The sequence below is a fragment of the Arachis hypogaea genome, chromosome 11 (assembly GCF_003086295.3).
Source record: "Arachis hypogaea cultivar Tifrunner chromosome 11, arahy.Tifrunner.gnm2.J5K5, whole genome shotgun sequence".
Taxonomy (NCBI): domain Eukaryota; kingdom Viridiplantae; phylum Streptophyta; class Magnoliopsida; order Fabales; family Fabaceae; genus Arachis; species Arachis hypogaea.
Window position 1 is genome coordinate 47002150 of NC_092046.1, and position 7096 is coordinate 47009245.

General features: G+C 41.3%; 1 non-coding gene across 1 annotated transcript; it reads left to right on the forward strand.

The window, feature by feature from the left end:
* The first annotated feature begins 975 nt into the window (after positions 1-975).
* On the forward strand, positions 976-1082 carry LOC112724457 (small nucleolar RNA R71). The gene has a single exon (XR_003163618.1). It is a non-coding gene; the product is annotated as a small nucleolar RNA R71 (small nucleolar RNA).
* The last annotated feature ends 6014 nt before the right edge of the window (positions 1083-7096 follow it).

The following is a 7096-nucleotide window of genomic DNA, read 5'->3' on the forward strand; positions in this document are numbered from 1 at the left end:
GTGATTGTGGTTTCTTGATGATTCTCTTCCTGCTTTCCTACTGATGTATCTTCAGGTTGTTCTAATGTTTTGTTCGGCTCTTCCTCAGTCTCTTTATCACTTATAGTAACCATCTTGCAATCTTCCCATCTGACCTTCTTTGCTTCACCTCTCGGATTTTTCTCTGTGTCACTTGGGAAGCTATCAGTAGGTTTGGGGATCTTCTCAGAAAGGTATCCCACTTGAAACTCCAGCCTCTTGATGGTGTCTCCTTGGTTCTTGATATTGGCTCGCACCTCCTCCTTGAACACCTTGTTATCTTGGATTTCCTTACATATGCCCTCAAGTAGAGTCTCAATCCTTGAGAGTCTTTCTTCCGATGATGGAGAGTTGAGATTGGAAGGATGAGAAGGGCCATTTTGACTTTGGTATGGATGTTGAGAAGTGTTGTTAGGTGGGTGTTGATATGACTTCTGCGTGGAGTGTTGGTGAGCTGCATTATTGTTGGGGTTGTGGCGTCTCTGATCTTGGCCTTGATCCTGTTGGTTTCCCCAACCAAAGTTTAGGTGGTTCCTCCAACCAGGATTATATGTTTTGGAGTATGGGTCATGGTGCTGCCTAGGTGAATTTCCAATGTAGTTGGCTTGTTCCTGATCACCCTCTGCTTCTTCATTCACTCTTTTTTGAGTTACTGCTGAGGTGGTGATTGCTGCCACTTGATTCCTCTCCATCTTTTTGGTAAGGTCAGCCAACTGCTTGGTAATGAGCTTGTTTTGAGCTAGCAACGCATCCACATTGTTCAGCTCCATCACTCCTCTAGTGTTGCCTCTTTCAGAAGCATAGAAGTAGTCATTCTCTGCTACAGTCTCAATGACATCAATGGCTTCTTCAACGGTCTTCTTCTTGTTCAGAGATCCTCCGGATGGGTGGTCTACTGCCTTATTTGATTCATATGAAAGGCCTTCATAGAAAATGTGCAGCTGCACCCATTCATTGAACATATCTGGCGGGCATCTTCTTGTCAGGTCCTTAAACCTCTCCCATGCTTCATATAGAGTCTCACCATCTTGCTGCCTGAAGGTTTGTACCTCAGCTCTCAACCTGTTGATTCGTTGAGGAGGATAGAATCTTGCCAAGAATTTATTCACCACGTCTTCCTAGGTTGCTAAAATCTCCTTTGGAAAGGATTCTAGCCATTTAGATGCTTTGTCTTTGAGTGAGAAGGGAAACAGAAGTAGTCTATAGGTGTCAGGGTGAACACAATTAGACTTCACAGTATCGCATATCCTCAGGAAGGTGGTTAGATGTTGATTGGGGTCTTCTTGGACACTTCCTCCGAAGAACAATTGTTCTGAACAAGGGTGATGAGCTGTGGCTTTAGTTCAAAGTTGTTGGCATGTATGGTTGGCCTTTGGATGCTACTTCCACAGTTTCCTGGATTTGGGTTGATGTAAGAACCCAGAACTCTTCTCTCTTGTCCAGCCTGATGCGCTGGACCTTCTCTGCCATGGTTGTGAGCTGGTACGCGGAATCGTGATTACACTTTAATTTTGTAAAATTCATTGCTCTTTATTTCCCTGGAAATGGTGCCAAAAACATGATGCCAAGACCATGGTTCACAACTCCGTGTAACTAACCAGCAAGTGCACTGGGTCGTCCAAGTAATACCTTACGTGAGTAAGGGTCGAATCCCACGGAGATTGTTGGTATGAAGCAAGCTATGGTCACCTTGCAAATCTCAGTTAGGCATATATAAATTGATAATAGTGTTTTCGAATAATAAATAATAGAATAGGGATAGAGGTACTTATGTAAATCATTGGTAGGAATTTCAGATAAGCGAATGGAGATGCTTTTCGTTCCTCTGAACCTCTGCTTTCCTGCTATCTTCATCCAGTCAGTCTTACTCCTTTCCATGGCTGGCTTTATGTGATACATCACCACTGTCAATGGCTACTTTCGGTCATCTCTCGGGAAAATGATCCAATGCCCTGTCACGGCACGGCTAATCGTCTGGAGGCATCACCCTTGTCAATGGCTTCATCTTATCATCTCAGTGAAAATGGTCAATGCACCCTGTCACGGCACGGCTATTCATCTGTCGGTTCTCGATCATGCTAGAATAGGATTTACTATCCTTTTGCGTCTGTCACTAACGCCCCGCAATCGTGAGTTTGGAGCTCGTCACAGTCATTCATTCATTGAATCCTACTCGGAATACCACAGACAAGGTTTAGACCTTCCGGATTCTCTTGAATGCCGCCATCATTCTAGCTTACACCACGATGATTCTGGTTAAGAGATCTAAGAGATACTCATTCAGTCGAAGGTAGAATGGAAGTGGTTGTCAGGCACGCGTTCATAGGGAATGATGATGATTGTCACGTTCATCACATTCAGGTTGAAGTGCGAATGAATATCTTTGAAGCGAAACAAGATGAATTGAATAGAAAACAGTAGTACTTTGCATTAATCTTTGAGGAACAGCAGAGCTCCACACCTTAATCTATGGAGTGTAGAAACTCTACCGTTAAAAATACATAAGTGAAAGGTCCAGGCATGGCCGAATGGCCAGCCCCTCTGATCTAAGAACCAGGCGTCCAAAGATCCCAAGATGTCAAATACAATAGTGAAATGTCCTATTTATAATAAACTAGCTACTAGGGTTTACAAAAGTAAGTAATTGATGCATAAATCCACTTCCGGGGCCCACTTGGTGTGTGCTTGGGCTGAGCTTGAGTGTTGCACGTGTAGAGGTCCTTCTTGGAGTTGAACGCCAGCTTTTGTGCCAGTTTAGGCGTTCAACTCTGGTTTTGGCTCCTTTTATGGCGTTGGACGCCAGATTTGGGCAGAGAGCTGGCGTTAAACGCCAGTTTGCGTTGTCTATTCTTGGCCAAAGTATGAACTATTATATATTTCTGGAAAGCCCTAGATATCTACTTTCCAACGAAGTTGGAAGCGCGCCATTTCGAGTTCTGTAGCTCCAGAAAATCCACTTTGAGTGCAGGGAGGTCAGAATCCAACAACATCAGCAGTCCTTCTTCAACCTCTGAATCTGATTTCTGCTCAAGTCCCTCAATTTCAGTCAGAAAATACCTGAAATCACAGAAAAACACACAATCTCATAGTAAAGTCTAGAAATGTGAATTTAACATAAAAACTAATGAAAACATCCCTAAAAGTAACTAGATTCTACTAAAAACATACTAAAAATAATGCCAAAAAACATATAAATTATCCGCTCATCATGAGCCTCTTCTTCATGATAGTTCTCCATATTCTCATCCATGTCTAGTTCAAAGTACTCCTCCTCTTCCTCAGCACCAACTACTCTCTTCCCTCTTGCTTCCCTCCTTAATCTAAGGAAGGTCCTCTTAGGTTCAGAATCAAAGAAAGTTGACGCCCTGCTTCTTCTACTTGTCATACACCCAATAAGGCACAAGCAAGAAAGATAGATACAGACAATATTTTCTGTAGAAATGCTGTTAGTGTGAGTGATGCAATATATCAAACAGTTAGTGGGTCAGTGAACTAAATATTAAAACAAAATGCAGGTAACACTACTAACGGGTGAAAGGTAAACGGAAAGAAATAACTAAAACTGAAAGTAAATTACTCAGATGAAACTAAATCAAACAAAGGGAAAATACTCAATCTAGTTTTCAACCAATTTAATCATTGTTGATACAAAATCAATCCCCGGTAACGGCGCCATAAACTTGATGCAAGGAAACTTGTCTCTTAACAAATCTCCCTCGGCAAGTATACCGAATTGTCGTCAAGTAAAAACTCACAATAGAGTAAGGTCGAATCCCACAGGGATTGATTGGTCAAGCAACTTTAATTGGAGGAATGTTCTAGTTAAGCTAAGCAGAATTTAGTTTAAGAGTTGTAGGAAATTAAATGGCGGGAAAGTAAATAGCAGAAAATGTAAATGCTGGAAATAAAGAGCTGAAAATAGATGATGGAAAATAAATTGCAGAATCTTAAATGAGAATGGAGAAGATGATCATAAAAGTAATTGGCAGAAATTAAAGAGAATGGGTAAGATCAGAAATGGGGAGTTCATTGCGCTTAGGAGATATTGCATCCTCCGGATCAAGTTCATTTTCATCTCTTCCTCAATCAATGCATTCATTGATCTCCTTGGCAATCTTAAGTGATTGAATTCCAATTCCTTGGTAATTCAATCTCTCAAATCTTGATCAATAGCCAATTCCTTGGTCCAATTGCTCATGAGAAGAGATGAGGTATGGTCACTGATTATACCACATGTATTTCTAAATCAAAATGTTGGTAGGATTATATGTCACTATATCCATCCAAACCCCAATTTGGTCCAACATGAGAAAGCATTTCTAGCATGATCTCTTCATTCCTCTTCCAAGGTTCCGAAGAGATCCAAGTATGAATAGCTTCTTTTCCAAGATAACTACTCAATTGGATGAAGATTGAAAGTTTTCTAGTAAAATCAAGAGAAAAGAAAGAAGAAGAATAATGAAAACTATTATTGATCCATCAAATTACAACAGAGCTCCCTAACCCAATGAAAGGGGTTTAGTTGTTCATAGCTCTGGGAAGGGAAAACAAAGATGGAGAATACATTCTGAAAAGTTAAACTAGAAGTTGCAGAGAAAGTAAAATACAGAGAGTAATTCTAATAATGCCCAAAAGCTCTCTTCTAGTTCAAAGTTCTCCCTATTTATACTATTCTTCTGATCTTCTAGTTGCTTCTTCAAGTCTTGGATATGGGCTTTTGGATCTTGAGTTGAAGTAGTTATCTTCTTCAGTGGGCTCAGCTTTACTTGCAGAGAAAGTGTGCAGTAGGTATGGACTTTAGCTTGGGGCGTTAGTGGCGTTAACGCTAAGTGAAACTGTGGGGTCGAGAATGTTAGTGACAATCACCTTTTTCACTAACGTTCCTAACCCAAAATTGGTCAATGTTAACTTCAACGTTAGTGGCACTAACGTGACCACTAACGTTGCTTCTTGGCCCTTCGCAAATGTTACTGGGGTTTACCTTTTCCAATAACGTTGAGAGTACCCCTTTCTTCCTACGTTAGAGTTCACGTTAGTATAGTTAACGTGGCCTTTAACGTAGGCTTGCCAAATCTTCGAGAGCGTTAGTGACACTTACCTTTGTCACTAACGCTTCAAAGCGCCCCTACTTCCCACGTTAGAGTTCACGTTAACTAAGTTAACGTGACTTCTAACGTGGTATTGATAGCCATCTCCAACGTTAGTGACAAAGGTGAGTGTCACTAACGTTGGCTCATCATCCCTCTTCTCCACGTTAGCTTCCACGTTAATGTAATTAACGTGGCAACTAACGTGGCTCATAGTGGCTTAATCCAACGTTAGTGACAAAGGTGAGTGTCACTAACGTTGGTGATTCCTTGCTCTCTCCACGTTAGAGTCCACCTTCACTAGGTTAATGTGACTCTTAACGTGGCACATATGAGATTAGTCCAACGTTAGTGACAAAGGTGAGTGTCACTAACATTGGCATTATCTTCCTCATCCACGTTAGAGTTCACGTTAGCTGAGTTAACGTGACTCTTAACGTGGCCAGCTACCACTTTGGAACGTTAGTGGCACTTACTTTTACCACTAACGTTGGAGTCCTACTTCTCTTCCGCGTTAGCTTCCACGTTAACATAGTTAACGTGGCAACTAACGTGGGCTATGATGGCTCACGAAGGCGTTAATGGCGATCACTTTTCTCATTAACGTTGCAAGCTAGCCTCCATTCCACGTTAGTGGTCACGTTAGCTAGACTAACGTGGCTACTAACGTGGTTCTTCCTTGCTTCCTTTGTCCTGAAATCAAGCAATAAAGTGCATCAAAGCTCTAATCCAGGTTATGAGACATGCATCATTCAATTTTGTTATTTAATTTATGCATAATTCTCATGAAATCATGTAAAATTCATAATGTTTGCTTGAATCAAGATGTAAGTGATTATTTACCCAAAACTTGCTTATTTCCTAAGAAAGTGCATGAAACTACCTTAAAACCATAAAGAAAAGGTCAGTGAAACTGGCCAAAATGTCCTGGCATCAGTAAGCCCCTCGAAACATGCAAGGAATTCAACCTAAGCGCCAGCGTTTTTTCGTACAAACGCAAACAAAAGCAAAAGGCTCTACGAAAGCAAAAATAACCAAAAAACCTAAAAGGTGCATATCTTTCCCAAACAGGAGCAGTAAAGAAAATCACAACATCAACCAGGCACAAAGAGACAATCTCTTACAAGAAAGAATCAAGCTTCTTAAGGCAAATGCAATAAAAATCAAACATACAACAGTGAAAACATACACGAAGACGGCTATCGAAAAGGAAGGAAAATACCAACCTATGGAAGAAGAGGAAACAAGCGCGAGGGAAGAAGCAAACGACGAAATCCACACCAACAATCGCTTCCGAGCAAAACAAATGGGAAACAGAGAAAACAAGACGAACGAAGCACTTCAAGCAAGTAACAAAGCAAAGAGTGAAGAGAAAGGAAAGAAAAAACTAAAAATGATTCTTTAAATTTCAAAATGAAAGGCAAAAGAGGGAAAAAGGGAAACGGCAAAGGGAAAATAATGAGCTTTTAAACCCTCGCACGTTCCAAAGGAAGCGCAACGCACGCTGCAATTAAAAAAGAAAAAGAAAGAAAACGTTTTGCATTCAAGGAATCCCAGTAGGAGTTATACAGGAGATCGACTAAAGGCAAAATGCTCGAGCAGAACTTCCTCAAAGGGGTCGAAGTCTAAAGACACGACCTCAAGGGAAAGATCGAACTCGAGCAGGAGCATTGTTCATACCCTGGGTCGAGCTATGCGTCCCGGGCTGATTGAAGACAAGAGCGACCCACCTCTTCAGGTTGGGTCACCTCCGATCTCTCCTTAAAGAGTTCGGCGAAATCGCATAGAGGCCCAAGCAGGCCCAAACGAAGGAACGCAGCCCATTCTAAAGGCAGCAAAGCCTAGAAAGATAAGGAGGTTCCCCTAAAACATAACATAAGATAACTAACTTATCTTAAAGGACACCCCACACTACTATAAATACACTGGAGTACCCAGGTATAACTCATACTCTGATTCTACACAAAAAACCTGCCTAAAGCACGTGTTAA